The sequence below is a fragment of the Salvelinus sp. IW2-2015 genome, linkage group LG4q.1:29 (assembly GCF_002910315.2).
Source record: "Salvelinus sp. IW2-2015 linkage group LG4q.1:29, ASM291031v2, whole genome shotgun sequence".
NCBI lineage: Eukaryota > Metazoa > Chordata > Actinopteri > Salmoniformes > Salmonidae > Salvelinus > Salvelinus sp. IW2-2015.
Genome location: NC_036842.1, coordinates 78424330 through 78448902, shown reverse-complemented (window position 1 = coordinate 78448902; position 24573 = coordinate 78424330). Strand labels below are relative to the sequence as shown.

The following is a 24573-nucleotide window of genomic DNA, read 5'->3' as shown; positions in this document are numbered from 1 at the left end:
ATTAACAAGCTAATCTGAAAACAAGACTCCCTAAATTCTATCAGCATATTATTGCGCAACCAGGGCTGGTAAACCCTGGATCATTGTTATTCTAACTTCCCATGCATATTAAGGCCCTCCCCCGCCTCCCTTCGGAAAAGCTGACCACGACTCCATTTTGTTGCTTCCAGCCTACAGACAGAAACTAAAACAAGAAGCTCCCGCGCTCAGGTCTGTTCAACGCTGGTCCGACCAATCTTTCCACGCTTCAAGACTGCTTCGATCACGTGGATTGGGATATGTTCCGCATTGCGTCCAACAACAACATTAACGAATACCTGATTCGGTGAGCAAGTTCATTAGGAAGTGCATCCGCGATGTCGTACCCACAGCAACTATTAAAACATTCCCAAACCAGAAACCGTGGATTGAGGGCAGCATTCGCGCGAAACTGAAAGCATGAACCACTGCTTTTAACCAGGGCAAGGTGACCGGAAACATGACTGAATTCAAACAGTGTAGCTATTCCTCCGCAAGGCAATCAAACAAGCTAAGCGTCAGTATAGAGACAAAGTAGAGTTGCAATGTGCAGGTCTACAGTCAATCACGGACTACAAAAAGAAAACAAGCCCCGTCGCAGACCAGGATTCTTGCTCCCAGACAGACTAAATAACTTTTTTGCTCGCTTTGAGGACAATACAGTGCCACTGACACAGCCCGCTACCAAAACCTGCGGACTCTCCTTCACTGCAGTCAACGTGAGTAAAACATTTAAACGTGTTAACCCTCGCAACGCTGTAGGCCCAGACGGCATCCCCGGCCGCGTCCTCAGAGCTTGCGAGCAGACCAGCTGGCTGGTGTGTTTACGGACATATTCAATCAATCCTTATCCCAGTCTGCTGTTCCCACATGCTTCAAGAGGGCCACCATTTGTCCTGTTCCCAAGAAAGCTAAGGTAACTGAGCTAAACGACTACCGCCCGTAGCACTCACTTCCGTCATCATGAAGTGCTTTTGAGAAACTAGTCAAGGACCATATCACCTCCACCCTACCACCCTAGACCCACTCCAATTTGCTTACCGCCCAATAGGTCCACAGACGATGCAATTGCAACCACACTGCACACTGCCCTAACCCATCTGGACAAGAGGAATACCTATGTGAGAATGCTGTTCATCGACTCAGCTCAGCATTTAACCATATAGATCCCTCCAAACTCGTCATCAAGCTCGAGACCCTGGGTCTCGACCCCGCCCTGTGCAACTGGGTACTGGACTTCCTGACGGGCCGCCCCAGGTGGTGAGGGTAGGTAACAACATCTCCATCCCGCTGATCCTCAACACTGGGGCCCCACAAGGGTGCGTTCTGAGCCCTCTCCTGTACTCCCTGTTCACCAAGACTGCGTGGCCATGCACACTCCAACTCAATCATCAAGTTTGCGGACGACACTACAGTGGTAGGCTTGATACCACAACGACGAGACGGCCTACAGGGAGGAGGTGAGGGCCCTTGGAGTGTGGTGTCAGGAAAATAACCTCACACTCACGTCAACAAAACAAATGAGATGATTGTGGACTTCAGGAAACAGCAGAGGGAGCACCCCACTATCCACATCGATGGGACAGTAGTGGAGAGGGTAGTACGTTTTAAGTTCCTCGGCGTACACATCACGGACAAACTGAATTGGTCCACCCACACAGACAGCGTTGTGAAGAAGGCGCAGCAGGCCTCTTCAACCTCAGGAGGCTGAATAAATTCGGCTTGTCACCAAAAAGCACTCACAAACTTCTACAGATGCACAATCGAGAGCATCCTGTCGGGCTGTATCACCGCCTGGTACGGCAACTGCTCCGCCCACAACCGTAAGGCTCTCCAGAGGGTAGTGAGGTCTGCACAACGCATCACCGGGGCAAAACTACCTGCCTCTCAGGACACCTCATCAAAGCAGGGACCGAGAGACTGAAAAACAGCTTCTATCTCAAGGCCATCAGACTGTTAAACAGCCACCACTAACATTGAGTGGCTGCTGCCAACATACTGACTCAACTCTAGCCCACTTTAATAATGGAAATTTATGGAATTTGATAAAAAATGTATCACTAGCCACTTTAAACAATGCCACTTAATATAATCTATACGTATATACTGTACTCTATATCATCTACTGCATCTTGCCATCTTTACATAATACATGTATCACTAGCCACTTTAAACTATGCCACTTTTATGTTTACATACCCTACATTACTCATCTCATATGTATATACTGTACTCGATACTATCTACTGCATCTTGCCTATGCTGTTCTTTACCATCACTCATTCATATATCTTTATGTACATATTCTTTATCCCTTTACACTTGTGTGTATAAGGTAGTAGTTGTGGAATTGATAGGTTAGATTACTCGTTGGTTATTATTGCATTGTCGGAACTAGAAGCACACACATTTCGCTACACTCGCATTAACATCTGCTTACCATGTGTATGTGACAAATAAAATTTGATTTGATGTGATGTGATTTTGATCATATTGTTAGTCTATATTAGGAAGCAGAGGCAGTGCTTCCTTTCTAACCATAGTTTATTTTTCATGTATATATGTATGTATGTATGATGTAGCCAGAAATGACCTAATGATCAGGCTGTTACAGCATTCCTTAGAAATTGACTTTCTATACTACGGTCTCTTGCCTATTTTTCATGTATCTTTAATTTCGTATCCCAGTTATTAGCTTAAGTCTTTGATGACATTCTAAGTGGTCTGTCTGTTGCTTGTGTCCTGCAGGTGAGGCGGTGGCAGCTGGCTCCCTGTTAGATCGAGGCTGTGGTTACACTGGAGTCCAACGATGATGGTGTCCTGGCCAAAATACTGGTGAGTGAACAGTGTGGGTGCGCGTGTGGCAGCTCTTTGGGCTTCCCACCTCTATAATTGGCAGAACATCACTGATGAGGTGTGCTTCATGACAACTATCTCTCTCTCTCTTACTGTTTCTCTGCCTCTGTTTAATGTGGAAACATGAATGGTTTTAACAAAGATGGACAGATCAACTGTCTCTCATTAACACTGTGCCACATGTTTGTCCCTCCAAACAGTGTGATGAAAGCAGTTTATCGTCTGCTGTCAGATCGATCTGGCAGAGATGGAAAACACCTCCTATTACATCCTAACGACAGAGAGGATGTTGATGGCAACTCAGTGTGGTACTGCTACGCCTGGAAAACACTCCCTCCTTTCCTCCATCCTCTTCATTATCAGAGCTAAATGATCCAGCAGCCATAATTACTTATTTGTTGCCCTTTCTAAGTGGAACCCAACATTCATCAACTAGTTAGGTGACCCGGATTATACACACGCACATACTGTACCCATGCCTGTCTTAAAGCTGATGTCATTGTCCCCTCCAGGCAGTCATCCGTCCAGTGAGTGTCACATCATTCAGAGCAGTGTCCTACTGGCAATTAGCAGTGTAAACCAGGCCGCTTAGCACAGCGCAGCATGCCCATATTGTTTTAGCGGTTCAGGTGTTGTCTATGAGTGTACCCTAAATGAAGAGCGGATGGAGCTGGTCTACTCTACCACATGCATATTGGAATTACTTAGATCTTCCAATAGGATGGACTGGACCACGTTATCACTAACAGCAGGGGAAGTGATCTCTCTCATTTATGTACTTTCAATTATTATAATAGGTCTCTCCCTCGCTCATGGCTATAAGGGATCCAGCTTTTGTCAATTTAACGTCAGATTTGACATTTCGTAGCAGGTTAGGAGAACTTAAGCAGCAGGTTAGGAGAACTTAAGCAGCAGGTTAGGAGAACTTAAGCAGCAGGTTAGGAAAACTTAAGCAGCAGGTTAGTAGAACTTAAGCAGCAGGTTAGTAGAACTTAAGCAGCAGGTTAGTAGAACTTAAGCAGCAGGTTAGGAACTTAAGCAGCAGGTTAGTAGAACTTAAGCAGCAGGTTGGAAATTTAAGCAGCAGGTTAGGGAAAACTTAAGCAGCAGGTTAGGAAAACTTAAGCAGCAGGTTAGTAGAACTTAAGCAGCAGGTAGTAGAATTAGCAGCAGGTTAGGAAAACTTAAGCAGCAGGTTAGGAGAACTTAAGCAGCAGGTTAGGAGAACTTAAGCAGCAGGTTAGGAAAACTTAAGCAGCAGGTTAGTAAAACGTAAGCAGCAGGTTAGGAAAACGTAAGCAGCAGGTTAGGAAAACTTAAGCAGCAGGTTAGGGAAAGGGTTATCGTTGTAGGTTTGTGTTTTTTAGCCCTTGCTCTATTCCTGTATTGCTCATTCTCTCTCACTCTCATTTTGTATTTTTTATTGTTTTCTCTTTCTCTTAATCTCCCCACTCTCTCCCTCCTTCCGATCCATGTCTCAGCTGGGGATGAGGTCATTTCCATGGCAACGGTCTAGGAGTTGGGGGTAGGGGCTTAGGACGACTGGGAGCTGGCAGAAAGAGAGAGAGGCAGTGAATTAGATAAGCCCCCCCAGGCTCAGACAGTATCCAGATCAACACCCCACTCCACTCCTGAAAATCCCAACCCTGAACAACACACCCCAAGCCCAACCTCTAGTGGGTGTGTTGGAGAGGAAGCATACCAGTCTCTTGGTGTGTGTGTGTGAGGGATGTGTTTCTTGGCTGTGTTGGGCAGGGACAGTATGGTCTCTGCTCTGTGTAGGTCATATCAGAGATTAGCCCACAGTGAGTGTAGTATGGTGGTCTCTAAGTATGTACCCACTAGGATTCTAATTTAGCAGCCAGTTTAATGTGCAGCCTGTGGGGATAGGGCAGGGTATGGGCTAGTCAGGTTGCCTGCAGAGATCCACTGGGGTTATTTATGAGGGTCAGGCCTTGCTGCTTCCTTCACCCTAGCTCTTCTGGCTCCACAGGCTAAATATCTGGTGCCTCATTTATCAATATTGTGTGGAAACTATTCTAAAATACTACTTTCAAACAGAATTTAGGATGTTTGTACGTATAGAAAAAGTGTGATATATCAAACAGTCTTACAGGCGTCATATGCACACTAGTAGGAGATAACCAATCATAAATATACATGTTCTCAGCATCAGTGCTTGTGCACGGCCTTGGCTATTTGAATTTTGTAAACGCTCCTAATTAACCATATATAGTCAATTATACTTTTAAAATCCACGGGGAAGACACATTGCCATGAAATAAAACTGCACAACCAAGAAAAGTGAAGAAAAAAATATTGTTTTCTGATACTGAAATAGAGGTGCTTGTGTCAGACATTGAGTAAAACCAAAATATCATATTTGGCTCGCTCAGTTGTGGCTTGACCTGTAAAAATAAAAACATAGTTACGATGACAACCATTAGGACAATTCAAGTTGCTTTAGCAATGGCAAATATTATACACTTAAAATGAATAGGCAACACTCACCAATAAGCTATCCATCCTCAACAGCTCCCTCCCGTAGGCGTATAGGCCAACATTGCAGTTCTGCAGAATGAACGAGTCATGCGTGCCACCAAATCAGCTGAACATTAATTAAGAGTGGAGGCCTTTTCTGTTCACATATTTGAACTTGTTTTGGGATGGTACTTTTATGGCGATGTGGCTGCTGTGCTGTCTATTGATCCGTTTGTATTTGGGAACCCATTGATGGAAAAGAAACGCCTGTTGACGTCAACCTGTTGTGCGATAGTGTATGAAATTGTATGTTAGTTTGTTTCGCTGATGATTGCATCCAAAACATTGGTTTATTGAGGGCTGTGAGACATGTTCACAATGGAAATAAAATACAATCCAAAAACGATTTTAATTATTACTCTCACAATTTCACACATTTTCAAAATATATTTTCCACATTCTACACTTGACAAACAGTTCCCTTATTCCACCACTTGTCTTATGCATGGCCATGGCTGTGCATAAATTTACACACACTCTCAAGCATATCAATACATCTAGCACTTTGCCACGCATGGTTTACGTACAGATTTGTGTCTACACATGATTGATAAATGAGACCCCAGGAGAGAGGGATGTTACTCATAGAGGAAGTGGGATACGCACCAACACCGATTACAGAACCGCTACCCCACCCTCTACCCTGACCGTATGGCTTCAATATGAAAATCTAATCATGATGCAATCAATCACACCAATACACACACACTGGCAAAAACACAACTAGTATTACTGTGAACCTACAATATGCATGAACACACAAAATGCTGATATGGCACATGTAGACACAAAAACACGCCATACAGTTACCCGCCATGTTGTGCAGTCAACAGAAGTCAGAAATAGCATTATAAATATTCACTTACCTTTGGTGATCTTCATCAGAATGCACTCCCAGGAATCCCAGTTCAACAATAAATGTTTGTTTTGTTCGATAAAGTCCATAATTTATGTCCAAATACCTCCTTTTTGTTCACGGGTATAGTTCAAAAATCCAAACTCATGACGCGCAGGCCAGACGAAAAGTAAAAGAATTCCATTACAGTTCGTAGAAACATGTCAAACGATGTATAGAATCAATCTTTAGGATGTTTTTAACATAAATCTTCAATAATGTTTCAACCGGAGAATTCCTTTGTCTTTAGAAACAAAAAGGAACACAGCTACCTCTCACGGGGGCGTGCCTGAGTGAGCTCATGGCACTCTGCCAGACATCTGGTTGAAACAGCTCTCATTCCCTCATCCTTCACAGTAGAAGCCTGAAACAAGGTTCTAAAGACTGTTGACATCTAGTGGAAGCCTTAGGGAGTGCAATATGACCCCATAGACACTGTATATTGGATAGGCAAACCTACAAACCTCAGATTTCCCACTTCCTGGTTGGATTTTTTGTTAGTTTTCTGCCTGCCATATGAGTTATGTTATACTCACAGACATAATTCAAACAGTTTTAGAAACTTCAGAGTGTTTTCTATCCAAATCTACTAATATTATGGATATCTTAGCTTCTGGGCCTGAGTAGCAGGCAGTTTACTCTGGGCACCTTATTCATCCAAGCTACTCAATACTGCCCCCAGCCACAATAAGTTCATGTACTCATTGATTCTTGAAGAATATAACTATAAATGCCTAATGTACTTCGTTCAACTGTCTTACCCCAAATAAAAACTTGTTTTACTTCAGTGTTTATAAACAAAGTAAATGCAAACACACTGTATAGCCACAAACATGGTTAACCTTTTCCCCTGTGAGTTCCAAATATCTCTAATGGTCACCCCAGTGTGAGTTTCTTTATGCGTGAGATGTCAGAATGCACTCACTGTTCCAAAATGTGATTGTTAGGCAACAGGCCAGTTAACCCGCGCTGCCCTCAAACCAAGACCCACACTGCCTGCTAATTATCTATAGGCTATATTTCAACTTGGAAATTAATTTCTAACAACAGTTTGAATTGAGATGTGCGCCGCCTCCTCATTAATTTACAATGAAGTAGCCCATTTCACTGTTGCGGACAATTTGTTTGAGGCTTTACTGAACCTGACAAACTTCTCTCATCGATGAGAGCCCAAGCACCTCCCAGTGTTTCCCCAGATCCAGTATTCAGACTGTGTAACATGCCGTATGTACAGTGCCTCGGAAAGTATTCAGACCCCTTTTTCCACATTTTGTTACGTTATTGCCGTATTCTAAAGTAGTATTAAAAACCAAAAAAATTGTATCATTCTACACACAATACCCGTAATGACAAAGCAAAAACTGGTTTGAATTTTTTTTCTTCTAATTTATCAAACATTTAAATCACATTTACATAAGTATTCAGATCCTTTACTCAGTACTTCATTGAAGCATCTTTGGCAGTGATTACAGCATTGAGTCTTCTTGGGTATGAGTTTCTTGGGGAGTTTCTCATATTTTCTCTGCAGATCCTCTCAAGCTCTGTCAGGTTGGATAGGGAGCGTTACTGCACAGCTATTTTCAGGTCTCTCCAGAGATGTTTGATCAGGTTCAAGTCCAGGTTATGGCTGGGCTGCTCAAGGACATTCAGAGACTTGTTCTGAAGCCACATTGTCTTGGCAGTGATCTTAGGGTCGTTGTCCTGTTGGAAGGTGAACCTTCGGCCCCAGTCTGAGGTCCTGAGCGCTCTGGAGCAGGTTTTCATCAAAGATCTCTCTGTACTTTGCTCTGACATGCATTGTCAACTCTGGGACCCTTTTATATAGACGTGTGCCTTTCCAAATCATGTCCACTCATTCAAGGGTTTTAATACAATTTTACTATTTTCTACATTGTAGGGAGATCTAGTAACTCCCTCCCCATGTATTTCAACATCTAATAACTCCCTCCCTATGCATTTCAACATCTAGTAACCCCCTCCCCATGTATTTTAACATCTAGTAACTCCCTCCCCATGCATTTCAAAATTTCGTAACTCCATTCCCATGCATTTCAACATCTAGTAACTCCCTCCCCATGCATTTCAACACCTAGTACAAGCCTAAAGGGAGAATCAGAGCAGCCAGTGATCGAAAGGTTAGTAAGACTGGAGGCTCTATCTTCGGCTGGTGCTAAGGTGGCGCAAGTGTCAAATGTTAGTTTGCAATTTTATCATGCAAAAACTGGTGCACTGGCATTTCCAGCCCTAACGACGGGTTCGGCAATTTAACTGACTAACATCAGCTCGCTTGCACTGAGGTGGGAGGGGTATTTGAGGCGTGTCCTTAAAAACAAGTGCAAAAGTGACAATTTCATGCACCGCTAATGGGAAGTTCAGACCTACAAAAAGCAGGTTGCGATCTGGGAGGGCTCTTGGTAAACATATATATATATATATTTTTTTTACATATTCTATTCTCATTTATTGATTAATCATCTATTAACTTTTTTATTAACTTTTACATTTGCAAAGTATTTTACTCTTTTTTTATGTTTAATCTATCTGTACTTTCTTGGAACTTAAAGGGCATAAATGAACGGAGGAGTAAAAAATGTACTAGTTGTTTTGTTATTGTGATTAGGAAAGGAGTAGATTTTGCCATGCTCCAGGAAACTCATATAATGATATAAGCAAAATAGAAAACAACAACTTTAAGGTGGCTGCCTTTTCTTCTGCTAATAATAAATCAAAAGGGGTAATTATTCTATTTCGCCGTAATCTCAAGTTTTATAAATTAGACCAAGGGAATGATCAAGAAGGAAGGATTGCCTATGTGTAAGGCATTTTCTCTAGGAAAAAAGTTTTTATTTCTGCATATGCCCCTAATACTTACGATTATTTGTTTATTTTATCCTAAATACTTTTTGGAATATCTGATTCCATGTAGTCTTGGGTGGTGATATAAATACAAAAACTCCGACAAACACCCGACAATGGATAAATCTAACAAATTGGGTAGTCCACCATCAGCCAACATAGCATTGCGAAATATGGTCTCTGATGTTGCGCTAGCAGATGTATGGAGAGTGCACAATCCACAGCTGAAAGAATATACATTTTACTCCGGTAGGCACTGATCAGTTTCATGGATAGATTACATATTACTGTTATCATAGTTAGTGCATCTAGTTCAGAAGGTGAAAATTAGTTCAGAAGGTGAAAATTGTACATATGTCTATGTCTGATCATAATGCATATTTGTGCAAATTATCTATAACCAATTCTTCAAATCCTGCTACAAGGTGGATATGTAATATCACTCTCTTAAAAAATATGGATTTCTGTAGTCAATTCAGATCTGATTTACATTAATTTATCCTCATCAGGAGTCTGTGAATAACAATAGATTCCTGTGGGATGCCAGTAAAATGTTCATTAGAAACAATACACTAGCATTTGCATCTGGTTTGAACAAGTCAAAAAAAAATCCACTTTATCCTTACTAACTCATCAACAGCAGAACAGTTTCTCCTCCGAGAAGGAGAGATAATTATTAATCATCAAATCTGAGTTAAATTCCTTACTCAGATTAAGAGCAGAATTTCTAATTCACAGTCGGACAAACTGATTATCTGGACGGTAATAGACTTATATTCCTCTTATCTAATAAATTATGCAATAATGATAGTCTTGCTGACATTGTTTCATTCAGTCTGATGATGTTCTCTTGCGTGATTCACCATCAATTAATTTAGAATTGAAAAATGTCTATGAAAAGTTGTACGTTTTTGAAGTACAAAATACCTCAGACAGCATTAGAGCAGTTGTTGAGGGCTTGAATCAACCGCAACTCTCTTCCGACAATGCATATTCTCTAGATGTACAAATAATACTCAGTGAACTGCACGAAGCAATGAAAGACATGAACCAATGTATATCCCCTGGATGGGATGGCAGAATTTTATTTAACCTGTTTGTCTGAACTTGGTTCTATATTATTGGAAATGGTAAAAACATTATTCAAATCGGCTTTTTCAATAGAAATGTTTACTGCAATTATCTCTCTGTTACATAAAAAATGTAAAGACCCAACTCTGTTCAAGTCAGAGGCCTTTCTCCCTCATCAACACTGACATAAAACTGTATACGACAAACGCCATGAAACCATTTTACCCAAACTCGTTCATCCTGATCAAACAGGTTGTGAAAACATAGATTGGCGTTAGACAATCTGAGACGACATTTTTAAAACATTACAATACTTTTACAGATTTCACAAAACACTGTACCCTCAGGCCCCTACTCCACCTCTACCACATATCTAGAGTACTAAATCCATGTGTATGTATAGTATGTGTGTGTGTATGCATGTGTCTGTGCCAATGCTTGTGTTGCTTCACAGTCCTCGCTGTTCCATAAGGTGTTTATTTTATTTTACTTGATGTGGAATAGAGTTCCATATAGTCATGGCTCTATGTAGTACTGTGTGCATCCCATAGTCTGTTCTGGGGGACTGTGAACTTGGGGACTGTGAAGAGACCTCTTGTGGCATGTCTTGTGGGGTATGCCTGGGTGTCCGAGCTGTGTGCCAGTAGTTTAGACAGACATTTCGGTGCATTCAACATGTCAATACCTCTCATAAATAAAAGTAGTGATGAAGTCAATCTCTCCTCCACTTTCAGCGAGGAGAGATTGACATGCATATTATTAATATTAGCTCCCTGTGTACATCCAAGGGCCAGCCGTGCTGCCCTGTTCTGAGCCAATTGCAATTTTCCTAAGTCCTTTTTCGTGGCACCTGTGCACACGACTGAACAGTAGTCAAGGTGCGACAAAAATAGGGCCTGTAGGACCTGCCTTGTTGATAGTGTTGTTAAGAAGGCAGAGCACCGCTTTATTATAGACAGACTTCTCCCCATCTTAGCTACTTCTGCATCAATATGTTTTGACTTTGACCATTTACAATCTAGTGTTACTCCAAGCAGTTTAGTCCTCTCAACCTGCTCAATTTCAACATTATTTATTACAAGATTTAGTTGAGGTTTAGGGTTTAGTGAGTGTTTTGTTCCAAATACAGTTTTAGTTTTAGAAATATTTAGGGCTAACTTATTCCTTGCCACCCACTCTGAACCTAACTGCAGCTCTTTGTTGAGTGTTCCAGTCATTTCAGTCACTGTAGTAGCTGACATGGATAGTGTTGAGTCATCCATATACATAGAAACTCTGGCTTTACTCAAAGTCAGTGGCATGTCGTTAGTAAACAATTTAAAAAGCAAGGGGCCTAAACAGCTATCCTGGGGAATTCCTGATTCTAACTGGATTATATTTGATTGGCGACCATTAAAGAACACCCTTTGTGTTCTGTTAGACAAGTAACTATGTATCCACATTATAGCAGGGGGGTGTAAAGCCATAGCACATGTTTTTCCAGCAGCAGACTATGATCAATAAATGTCAAAAGCTGCACTGAAGTTTAACAAGACAGCCACCACAATCATTTTATTATCAATTTCCCTCAACTAATCACCAGTCATTTGTGTAAGTGCTCTGCTTGTTGAGTGTCCTTCCTTATAAGCATGCTGATATTCTGTTGTCAATGTGTTTACTGTAAAATAGCATCGTATCTGGTCAAACACAATTGCTTTGGCAGCAACTAATGGGGATCCATAATAAATAGAAATGGACCGTAAAGGAAATCACTGTACAAACTATCATCAGCGTGCCCTTAACCTCTCTGGGATATGCGTCCCACTTGGCCAATAGCCAGGGAAAATGTAGAGTCCCAAATAAATAAAAAATTGATATAAAATCAAACTTTCATTAATTCACACATATAAGATACCAAATTAAAGCTACACTCGTTGTGAATCCAGCCAACATGTCAGATTTCAAAAGGCTTTTCGGCGAAAGCATAAGATGCTATTATCTGATGATAGCACAACAGTAAACAAAGAGAGTGTAGCATATTTCAACCCTGCAGGCTCAACACAAAGCGCAGAAATAAAATATAAATCATGCCTTACCTTTGACGAATTTCTTTTGTTGGCACTCCAATATGTCCCATAAACATCACAAATGGTGCTTTTGTTCGATTAATTCCGTCCATATATGTCCAAAATGTCCATTTATTTGGCGCGTTTGATCCAGAAAAAAACAGCTTCCAATTTGCGCAACGTCACTAAAAAATATCTAAAAAATTACCTCTGAACTTTGCCAAAACATTTCAAACTACTTTTGTAATACAACTTAAGGTATTTGTAAACGTTAATAATCGATCAAATTGAAGACGGGTCTATCTGTTTTCAATACAGGAGGTCAACAAACTAACGCTACTTTTCTAGTCTTGCGCAACTCTCAAACAGTACACATAACGTTACACTGATTCCAGATGGCCATTGCCATCTGGACAAAGGAATAACCTCAACCTATTTCCAAAGACTGGTGACATCCAGTGGAAGCGGTAGGAACTGCAAACAGGTTGATTGGAAATCTAGTATCCCTATGAAATCCCATTGAACAGACGGTGACCTCAAAAAAAAAATCTGAATGGTTAGTCCTCGAGGTTTTGCCTGCTACATAAGTTCTGTGATACTCACAGACATGATTCAAACAGTTTTAGAAACTTCAGAGTGTTTTCTATCCAAATCGACTAATAATATACATATCTTATATTCTGGGGATGAGTAGAAGGAAGTTGAAATTGGGCACGCTATTTATCCAAAGGTGAAAATGCTGCCCCCTATCCTAGAGAAGTTAAGGAGATCACAAATATTATGGACAAAAGAGACAAGACTAACAAAGGAAATACACAAACTTATCCTACAGGCAGATAGCAATAAAAACAGAACTACAGAGATATAAAACAAGTTGGTTGAAAAACTAAAAGAACTGGAGGAACTTATTCAAGAACGATCTAATTTGATATTACAGAAATTATGTAACCTGGATGGAATATTGAGAAAAATGCACCACATTCTTCCTGAATCTCCAACACAGGAACGCTACCTAAAATAATTAGCAAAAACCCGTTACTAAAGATGGAGTCATCCATGATTCTCAGAATGAGGAAGCTAAACATTTTAACCTTTGTGTTGTCTTAAGGGTCAAAAATGACCCGCCACTAAGTTTAACAGCAGAGAACAACCCCCCAAAAATAATGTAACTTGAAATTTGATGATTTTCCGAGAGTGACCCCAACATTAGAAAAAGTGAAACATCGCATTTGCTCATATTTCCATGAAAGCTGTACACCACCAGGGTACAAAGATTGTCAAAGGGTCATTTTTGACCCGGAAGTTATAAATAATTTACACACCACAAAAACCATGAAGACACACACATACAATGAGAAATTGAGATTGTGTGCTACTGATTAAACTCAGCCCGCAGCTCCTGAAGAGGAAGATCATCATGGTTGGCACAGTTAGAAAGAACAAGCCTGAGCTCCCCCCCTGCACGCCACGCAACAAGGGGGAGAGAGGCCTCATCAAAGTTTGCCTTCACCCCCACCACCACTCTAGTTTCTTACCTCCCAAAGTGGAACAAGAGCGTGGTCCTCCTGAGCACACTGCATAAAACGGCTGAGATCAGTGATTGTGAGGACAGGAAGCCAGCCATCATCCTGGACTACAACCACAACAAAGGAGTCGTGGACAACCTGGACAAGGTAATTGGAACTTACAACTGCAGGAGGGTGACTTCCCGCTGGCCCCTGTCATCATACAATGCCTTCATGATAAGGAACAAGATCAACCCTACCTGGATGCCTGATAAGCGGAACAATAGGAGGGTATTTCTGGAGCAGCTAGGAAAGGCACTTGTAACTTCAGACATTCAAAGTGAGCAACTTCCCCACATAGCAGCCTCTGCAGCGCTTGTGAAAGCTGTTCAGGGGGCTGAATCTTGTCCTGATCCACCTGAGGCTGCAGCTGGGGCAGGTAAGAGGAGGATATCCCAATTCTGCCCCCCAAAAAAGGACTGCAAAACCAATACTATGTGCTGCACATGTGAGCAATACAAACTCCATGCACACACACTTGCATACTGTCCTACATGTGCTAATTAGAGTTAATTGATTTATGTTATTCACGTTTTTGTTTTGTATCTATCTTATTCTTATTTATTGTTGTTGTTTATACACCTTGTGGGTGGGGGCAATGGTTCAAAAAAATGGGAGAAGACTAGTACTTTGTAGTTTAATTCCTCATTGTACAGTATATACAAATATATCACTATGTTGCCAAAAAAGTTCAAGACTTATTGTTTCCCTTCAAGTAAATGCATTCAATAGTTCTTTCTGCACATTTCTGCTACTTTCTTAGGCTACACAAGTGCTATCTCTTGCTAAAAAATGTATGTTTACACCTATGCAGTACCTTTAGCAATAATAATAATAAAACTCTACTTTAGTAAAGAAAACAATTATGACAGGTGTTATAAAAATGAGTGGTGTCCACTGATTAAATGCAGTCTTTTCTTAATTGTGAAGAGGGAAAATCCAGATATTCACAAAGTTTGTGATGAATGACAGGTTGTTTATTCATGCAAAATAGATTTGAGGTTTAAAATTCAATTAAGCTGCTTTATTATAGGGGTCATTTTTTACCCTTGGGCAATGTTAAGACTACTGTCACGACTTCTACCGAAGTCGTTGCCTCTCCTTGTTCGGGCGGTGCTCGGCGGTCCACGTCACCGGTCTTCTAGCCATCATCGATCCATTTTTTATTTTCCATTGGTTTTGTCTTGTCTTCCCCCACACACCTGTTTTCAATTCCATCCATTACCTGTTGTGTATTTAACCCTCTGTTTCCCTTCATGTCTTTGTCAGAGATTGTTTATTGTTAGTGTTGTGTTTATGTGTATAGATGCGCGACGGGTCTTCGTACTCATATTTGTTTATGTTCTTTTCTTATTGAGTGTTATGGAGCATGTTACTGGGACATTCATTAAAAGATTCCGTTTTACACTCCATTTGACTCTCCTGCGCCTGACTTCCCTGCCACCTATACACGCGACTCTGACAGAATCTCTGACCAAAAATATATGAAGTCAGCAGGAGAGGACACGACGTCATGGATCGCATTGTCCAGAATATGGACCGCTGGGAGAGACAGGGAGTTTCTCCAGCGCCTCCACCACCACAACTGGGATCTCCCTTGAACGCGTTTTCCCCTCCTGAACCAAACAAAATCCATTTACCCCTACCCACGGGATACAACGGAGATACTGCCGGCTGCCAGGGTTTCCTCCTTAAACTGAGCTTGTATCTGGCCACGGTCTCCCCAGTACCATCCGACCGGGAGAAGAGTTGCGCCCTCGTCTCATGCCTCACCGGGAAAGCMCGGGAGTGGGCCAGCGCTGTGTGTGGAGAGGAGAATGCTTGGCGTTGGACCATTTTGAGGAGTTCACCCGCCATTTCCGGAGAGTATTCGACCACCCACCCGAAGGCAAAGCGGCGGGTGAGCGCCTCTATCATCTGAGGCAGGAGACGAGGAGTGCACAGGAGTTTGCTTTGGAGTTTAGGACCTTGGCTGCCGGCGCTGGATGGAGCGACAGGGCCCTGATCGACCATTACCGTTGTAGTCTACGAGAGGACGTCCGTCGGGAGCTGACCTGTAGAGACACCACCCTCAACTTCGACCAGCTGGTGGACATGTCCATCAGGCTGGACAACATGCTGGCTACTCGTGGACGTCTAGATCGGGGTCTGGTTGTTCCATCCTCCCGCACCCTCTCTCCCGAACCTATGGAATTGGGAGGGATGGTGCGCAGGGAGACCGGAGGGGGTTCCCGCTCGAGCACCATCTATGGTCGCAAAGATCACACTGCTGGTCGGTGCCGGGTTGGTTCCTCTTGGAATAGAGAGAGCAGGCAGGGCACTCTGGCATCACCCCAGGTGAGTAGGCACCATTCTCATCCAGAGCCCTCTGTTGCACTAATGTTTGTCTCTGTCGCTTTTCCGGATTTTTCCCTGCATTCCCAGTATAAGGCGCTAGTAGATTCAGGCGCGGCTGGGAATTTCATTAATAAAAATTTATCTCATAGTTTAGGGATCCCTATTGTTTCTGTGGATATGCCTTTCSCTATTCATGCCTTAGATAGTCGACCATTAGGGTCAGTGTTTATCAGGGAGGTCACTGCACCTTTGTATATGATAACGCAGGAGGGTCACAAGGAGAAGATTAGTCTTTTCTTATTGATTCCCCTGCGTATTCTGTGGTGCTAGGCCTACCCTGGTTAACTTGTCATAACCCCACTGTTTCTTGGCCACAGAGGGCTCTCACGGGGTGGTCGCGAGAGTGCTCAGGTAGGTGTTTAGGGGTTTCCGTTGGTGCTACTACGGTGGAAAGTCCAGACCAGGTCTCCACCGTGCGCATTYCCCCAGAATATGCCRATTTGGCTCTCGCCTTCTGTAAAAAGAAGGCGACTCAATTACCACCCCATCGACGGGGGGATTGTGCGATAGATCTCCTGGTAGACGCTGCATATCCCAGGAGTCACGTGTATCCCCTGTCGCAAGCGGAGACGGTGGCTATGGATACATATGTCTCTGAATCCCTGCGTCAGGGGTTCATTCAGCCATCCATTTCACCCGTCTCTTCGAGTTTCTTTTTTGTGAAGAAGAAGGATGGCGGTTTACGCCCGTGCATTGATTATCGAGGTCTCAATAAAATCACGGTGAAATATAGTTACCCGCTACCTCTGATAAATACCGTTATTGAGTCAATACACGAGGCACGCTTCTTCACAAAATTGGATCTCAGGAGTGCGTACAATCTGGTGCGTATTCGGAAGGGTGATGAGTGGAAGACGGCATTTAGCACCACCTCAGGTCATTATGAGTAACTTGTCATGCCATATGGTCGGGGTCCCCAGTTCACATCAAGGGTCTGGAAGGCGTTCATGGAACGTCTGGGGATCTCGGTTAGTCTTACCTCAGGTTTTCACCCCGAGAGTAATGGGCAGGTGGAGAGAGTTAACCAGGATGTGGGCAGGTTTCTGCGGTCCTATTGCCAGGACCGGCCGGGGGAGTGGGCGAAGTTCGTGCCCTGGGCAGAGATGGCCCAGAACTCGCTACGTCACTCCTCCACTAACCTTACTCCTTTCAATGTGTATTAGGGTATCAGCCGGTTCTGGCTCCTTGGCATCAGAGTCAGACCGAGGCTCCTGCGGTGGACAATTGGTTTCGGCGCGCTGAGGAAACCTGGGAGGCAGCCCACGTCCACCTTCAGCGCGCCATAAGGCGCCAGAAAATTGGCGCAGACCGTCGCCGCAGTGAGGCCACGGTGTTCGCACCAGGGGACAGGGTCTGGCTCTCGACCCGAAACCTGCCCCTCCACCTGCTCTGCCGGAAGCTGGGTCCGTGGTTTGTGGGGCCGTTTAAAGTCCTGAGGAGAGTGAACGAGGTATGTTATAGGTTACAACTGCCCAGTAATTACCGTATTAACCCCTCGTTCCATGTGTCTCTCCTCAGGCCGGTGGTGGCTGGCCCGCTCCAGGAGGCTGAAGTGCGTGATGTTCCTCCGCCTCCTCTAGACATCGAGGGGGTCCCGGCGTACTCTGGTCGATCCATTTTGGATTCGAGACGTCGGGCGAGGGGCCTTCAGTACGTCGTGGACTGGGAGGGGTACGGGCCGGAGGAGAGATGCTGGGTTCCGGTGGAGGTCGACGTCACCGGTCTTCTAGCCATCATCGATCCATTTTTCTTTTTCCATTGGTTTTGTCTTGTCTTCCCACACACCTGTTTTCAATTCCATCCATTACCTGTTGTGTATTTAACCCTCTGTTTCCCCTCATGTCTTTGTCAGAGATTGTTTATTTGGTAGTGTTGTGTTTATGTGTATAGATGCGCGACGGGTCTTCGTACCCATATTTGTTTATGTTCTTTTCTTATTGAGTGTTATGGAGCATGTTACTGGGACATTCATTAAAAGTCTCCATTTTACACTCCGTTTGACTCTCCTGTGCCTGACTTCCCTGCCACCTATACACGCGACTCTGACAACTACACAAGGGTAAAGCAGATGTTTTATTGTCCGTCTCATCCTCACCCTCTGAATAACGATTACAGTAAGGAATACTTTCCAAATAATATATATATATATATATATATTTTTTTTTTAATTTAACCTTTATTTAACCAGGAAGGGCTCATTGAGATTTAAAATCTCTTTTTCAAGAGCGTCCTGGCCAAGATAGGCAGCACCAAGTCATTACAAAAATTACAGACAGACAACATGAAAAACTACAATTAACTAGTAAAAACCATAGAATTCACAAGAGTATAACAATATCAAAAACAGCAAATTAAAAACATTGACAGGTCGGGAATCAGCCTCAAAATCCTTCATCAGTGATTTAAAAACACCAACCGGGACAAGTTCTTCCAGTTTAAAAGTATTTTGTAAGGTGTTCCAAGACGATGGCGCAGAGTACATTAAAGCCCTTTTACCAAATTCAGTTCGGACATTTGGAACATGAGCAGGAAAAGTCTAGCGAACGAAGAGAGTACCCACCACATTCTGAACCATAAAAATGCCCAAATAAAAAGGTATTAAACCCAAAATGGCTTTGTAATAATAAAGTATACCAGTGACTGAGCCTACGAGTGACTAGAGAAGGCCAGCCAACCCTGGTATATAAAGTGCAGTGGTGCGTAAGGTTTTGCAGTTTAAAATAAATCTCAAAGTGCCATGGTAAAGAGTGTCAATTGATCTCAAACACTGAGCGGAAGCATTCATTATAAAATATCCCATAGTCTAGTAAAGGCATAAATGTAGCTGATACTAGCCTCCTTCTGGCTTCAAAAGAAAAACAGGCCTTATTCCTAAAATAAAATCCCAATTTCAGCTTCAACTTTTTTGTAAGTTGTTGAATATGCAATTTAAAAGAGAGGCCGTCATCAATTAGAATTCCAAGATATTTTAATGAGGTTACAACCTCAATCTCCTTGCCCTGACAGGTAGTAATAGGTGATAGGTTCAGAGGTCTATTTCTTGCATTAGAAAACACCATTAGTTTAGTTTTGTCAGTATTGAGGATAAGCTTCAATTGACACAAGGTATGTTGAACAGTAAAAAAGCAGTTTGCAAGTTCTGGAAAGCTTTTGTAAGAGATGAGGCACAACAGTAAAATAACAGTATCATCAGCATAAAAATGAAGTTGTGCATTTTGGACATTTTTGTCTAAATCATTTATATAAATAGTGAATAAGAGAGGACCAAGTACAGAGCCTTGGGGCACACCATTCAGACAGACAATTTGACAGACATGAGCCCATCAAATTGAGTGCACTGAGTTCTATCAGACAGATAGTTAGCAAACCACAACTGCATGCTCCGAAAGACCTACACTCAACAATCTCTGCCTTAGTATAGCATGATCAACTGTATCAAAAGCCTTGAGAGATCAATAAAAAGTGAGACACAGTGCTGTTTTTTGTCAAGGGCTTCAGTGATATCATTTAAAACCTTCATGGCTGCTGTAATGTGCTATGCTTCTTCCTGAAGCCATTGGTACATTGATAAAATAGAGTTAGTAAATAAAACTCTTTTAGCTGTTCACTTACAAGGTTTCAAGTATTTTCACCAGGGGTGACAGCTTTGAGATTGGCCTATAATTATTTAAAAAGATTGGATCTCCCCCTTTTAAAAGTGGTAGGACAAAAGCTGATTTCCAGATCTTTGGAATTTCATTACATTCCAGGGTTAGATTGAACAGATATGTAAGTGGTTCAGCATGAAATCAGCTGCCAGATTTAAAAAAGCAGGGATCCAAAAATCAGGACCTGCAGGCTTCTTTGATCTAAGGATTTCAGGGCTTTATGTACCACCTGCACTGAGAATGGCAGAAAGCTAAAAGTTTGACCAGCTCTCACTGGTTCATCCACACAGGGTTGTACAGAGACAGAGACACTGTTCATCCACACAGGGTTGTACAGAACAGAGGACACTGAATCAAACACCTACCAGATGATACAAAGTGCTCATTGAAACAATTCAGCATTTCAGTTTTGTCATATATAGCAACAGAGTCCTTCAAAACACATGACGGTAATTCAATAACATTACTGTTACCAGACATAGACTTAATAGCATTCCAAAACTTTCTAGGGTCATTCAGGTTATCAGTGGTAACAGACATAAAATATTCAGACTTGGCCTTCCGAGAAGAAAAGAACACTTGTTCTTAACTGCCAAAAATAAGCCAATCAGCATCAGAACAAGATTCCTTGCTTTACCCAGGCTAGATTACGGTTGTGAATAATACAAGACAGCTCAGAAGAAAACCATGGATTATCCCGCCCTTTAACCCTGAACCTGCGGAATGGTGCATGTTTTGTTTACTATTTGGAAAAAACCATCATGAAAGAATATCCAGCAGTTTCCACATCAGGGATAAGCTCAATCTTGCTCCAGTCAAAATAAAACAAATCATGAAAGAAAGCCTGCTCATTAAAACACTTCAAATTTCTCTTACGAATAAAACGTGGATTTGTCTTTGGACCTTAGTATTTCTAACAGCAACAACAGCACAATGGTCACTTAAATCATTACAAAAACACCAACCGCAGAATATTTATGTGAACATTTGTCAATATCAAATCAATCAGGGTAGATTTCTCTGGGCATTTATTTTACATATGCACAAAAAGATCAGTGCGAAGGCCAAATTAGAGAATAACTTTTTAGTCTATTAAATCCTTTCAATCTGGAAAAAGGCTTTTTGATATACTGAAAATCCATTATGAGCTTGTTTTAACTACTCCTATAGAAATGGTACAGTGGGTCCCTAAAAGTTTTTGTGATTATACTGCGGGATTTAGAGGTAATTTGTGGTTTAGACGATACCCTGCGTCACCACTTCATTCCCCAGACCAGTACAAGGAAGTTCGAGCACTGATTATGCTTTTGGGTCCTACTGTGTCTCTAACTGACAATGAATGGGCAACATAAACCTAAATAGAAACTGATAATTGTGCACGACTTCAGTATTACTTACTAAAACTGTTGTTACTCTAAGGTTTTTATTATTTAATTTTATTAAATTATAATTATTATTATTTTGCTCTTACTGTAGTACTGTAGCCCGCTCCCGACCGGTCATGTTGTAGGTTGCCTGAGTGGTGCAACGGTTTAAGACACTGTATAGCAGTGCCAGCTGTGTTGCTACAGATGCTGGTTCAATACCCATGCTGTCCTCTACTGGGAGATTAATGAGATGACTGTAGATTTTGGTTTCTCTCCCGCTAAAAACAGAAATAAATAATTGATTGGCCACAGAGCCGCGGACAGAAGACGGACCTAGCCCATGGGGGAGGGGGGGATGGACCCCCACCCCGCCACACTTGGTAGCACAGAGCAACACTTTAAGGGGCATTGCACAAATATTGGCGCTGACTAGGGAAACGTTCTCGCTGTTCTTAGTGCCAGTCTGCACGTTCAAACTAAAACAATAACTAAAAATGACATCTTTACGATTCAGGTAATAAAATAATGATAAAAATAATAATGATATTTTTTTTTAAGTTATTTTTTTTGTTATGGATCCATAACGATTTACTATGGGAATAAATATCACTGAATTACAGAAATATTGGAACAAAGTTGTCTAATGAAAGTTAATAAATTGTTGCATACTGGAAAATACACTTTCAAAACACACACGGTCACGTTGTTCAGCGCCAATATGGCTATTAGGTAGCTGGATTATAGACTTGCCTAGAGGGACGGTTGGGGGAGAATTATATAGCCAAATGTATTTCTAAATTAGGTTGTCTGTATCACAACCGGCCGTGATTGGTTGCAATTTCAGTTTAAACTTCTTATGGCTGCAATCCCGGTAACGGGATGATATGACAACAGCCAGTGAAAGTGCAGGGCGCCAAATTCAAAACAACAGAAATCTCATAATTTAAATTCCTCAGACATACATGTGTCTTATACCATTTTAAAGGTAATCTTGTTGTTAATCCCACCAAAGTGTCCGATTTCAAATATGCTTTTCAGCGAAAGCACCACAAACGATTATGTTAGGTCACCACCAAGCCACAGAATAAGCACAGCCATTTTTCCAGCCAAAGATAGGAGTCACAAAAAGCACAAATAGAGATAAAATGTATCACTAACTTTGATGATCTTCATCAGATGACACTCATAGGACTTCATGTTACACAATAAATGTATGTTTTGTTTGATAAAGTTCATATTTATATAAAAAAATCTGAGTTACATTGGCGTGTTACATTCACTAGTTCCAAAAACATCCAGTGATAGTGCATAGCCACATATATTCAACAGAAATACTCATCATAAATGTAGATGATAATACAAGTTATACACATGGAATTATAGATACCTCTCCTTAATGCAACCGCTGTGTCAGATTTCCAAAAAAACTTTACGGAAAAGCAAACCATGCAATAATCTGAGACGGCACTTAGAACTATAGTCAAATTAGCCGCCATGGTTGAGTCAACAGAAACCAGAAATGACATGATAAATACTTCCCTTACCTTGTGATATATATCAGAATGCACTCCAGGAATGCCAGGTCCACAATAAATGCTTGATTTGTTCGATAATGTCAGTTATTTATGTCCAATTAGCTACTTTGGTTAGCGCGTTTGGTAAAACAATTCCAAGTCACAAAGCGCGTCACTAAAACATGACGAAATGTCCAAAAGTTCCGTAACAGTCAGTAGGAAACATGTCAAACGATATATTGAATCAATCTTTAGAATGTTGTTAACATAAATCTTGAATAACATTCCAATCAGGAGATTACATTGACTTCAGATGAAGTCTTCCCGGGTGGCGCATGGGTCTAGGGCACTGCATCGCAGTGCTAGCTGCGCCACCAGAGTCTCTGGGTTCGCGCTGGGCTGGGTTCGCGCCAGGCTCTGTCGCAGCCGGCGCGCAACCGGGAGATCCGTGGGGCGACGCACAATTGGCATAGCGTCGTCCGGGTTTAGGGAGGTTTGGCCGGTAGGGAGGTTTGCGGTAGGGATATCCTTGTCTCAGTATGTAAAAATGTAATAAAATGTATGCACTCTACGTAGTCGCTCTGGATAAGAGCGTCTGCTCTTGCCGGTAGGGATATCCTTGCTTCAGTATGTAAAAAATGTAATAAAATGTATGCACTCTACTGTAAGTCGCTCGGATAAGAGCGTCTGCTAAAATGACTAAAATGTAAAAAAATGTGAACGCGCATGGTGAAAGCATGGTCAGGTCATGGCAGTGGTGACTAATTCTCCTCTCATCCGGCCCCCCTTCACAGTAGAGTCATCAGACAAAGTTCTACAGACTGTTGACATCTAGTGGAAGCCGTAGGAAGTGAAAACTCATCAATATCTCGCTGGGATTTCAATGGGAGCTTGGTTGAAAATCCACCAGCCTCAGAATTTCCACTTCCTGTTTGTATTTCTTCTCAGGTTTTCGCCTGCCATATGATTCTGTTATACTCACAGACATAATTCAAAACAGTTTTAGAAACTTCAGAGTGTTTTCTATTCCAATTACTAATAACAATATGCATATATTAGCAAACTATGACTGAGGAGTACGGCCGTTTACTCTGGGCACCTCTGTGCACCTTTCATCCAAGCTTACTTAATACTGCCCCTGCAGCCAAGAAGTTAATCCACCAGAGAAAAAGACAAAACAAATAACACCACAAAATCTGCTCCATTTAGTTTAAATTACTAATCTTGAGCATTACTAAAAATACTGGAAAGAATGGTTAAAAAATAACAAGAACTTAAATATCAAGCACATGATTACAGAAAGAAAATCAGAACAATGTCACATTGCAATGTAGTTAGGTCTTAAGTGCTGTCACATCAACTATGTCATAGACCACAGTAGACCTATGTCACATTAGACCTTATGTGCTGGAGCTAGAAGAGCGACTCACACTCACTTATACCAGTCTCCCAACTTTTCTGACCGTTTCCGCATGTGATGGCTGAGGGAAAGGTTTCAAGTGTGTATATATATTATATATATATATACTGCTCAAAAAAAATAAAGGGAACACTAAAATAACACATCCTAGATCTGAATGAATGAAATATTCTTTACATAGTTGAATGTGCTGACAACAAAATCACACAAAAATTATCATGGAAATCAAATTTATCAACCCATGGAGGTCTGGATTTGGAGTCACACTCAAAATTAAATGGGAAAACCACACTACAGGCTAGCCAACTTTGATGTAATGTCCTTAGAACAAGTCAAAATGAGGCTCAGTAGTTGGTGTGGCCTCCACGTGCCTGCATACCT

General features: G+C 41.8%; 1 pseudogene; it reads left to right on the top strand.

Annotated features, from left to right (window-relative positions):
* Positions 1-278: 278 nt before the first annotated feature.
* Positions 279-24573, top strand: part of LOC111961023 (pyruvate dehydrogenase protein X component, mitochondrial-like) — a 73038-nt pseudogene continuing 48743 nt past the window's right edge.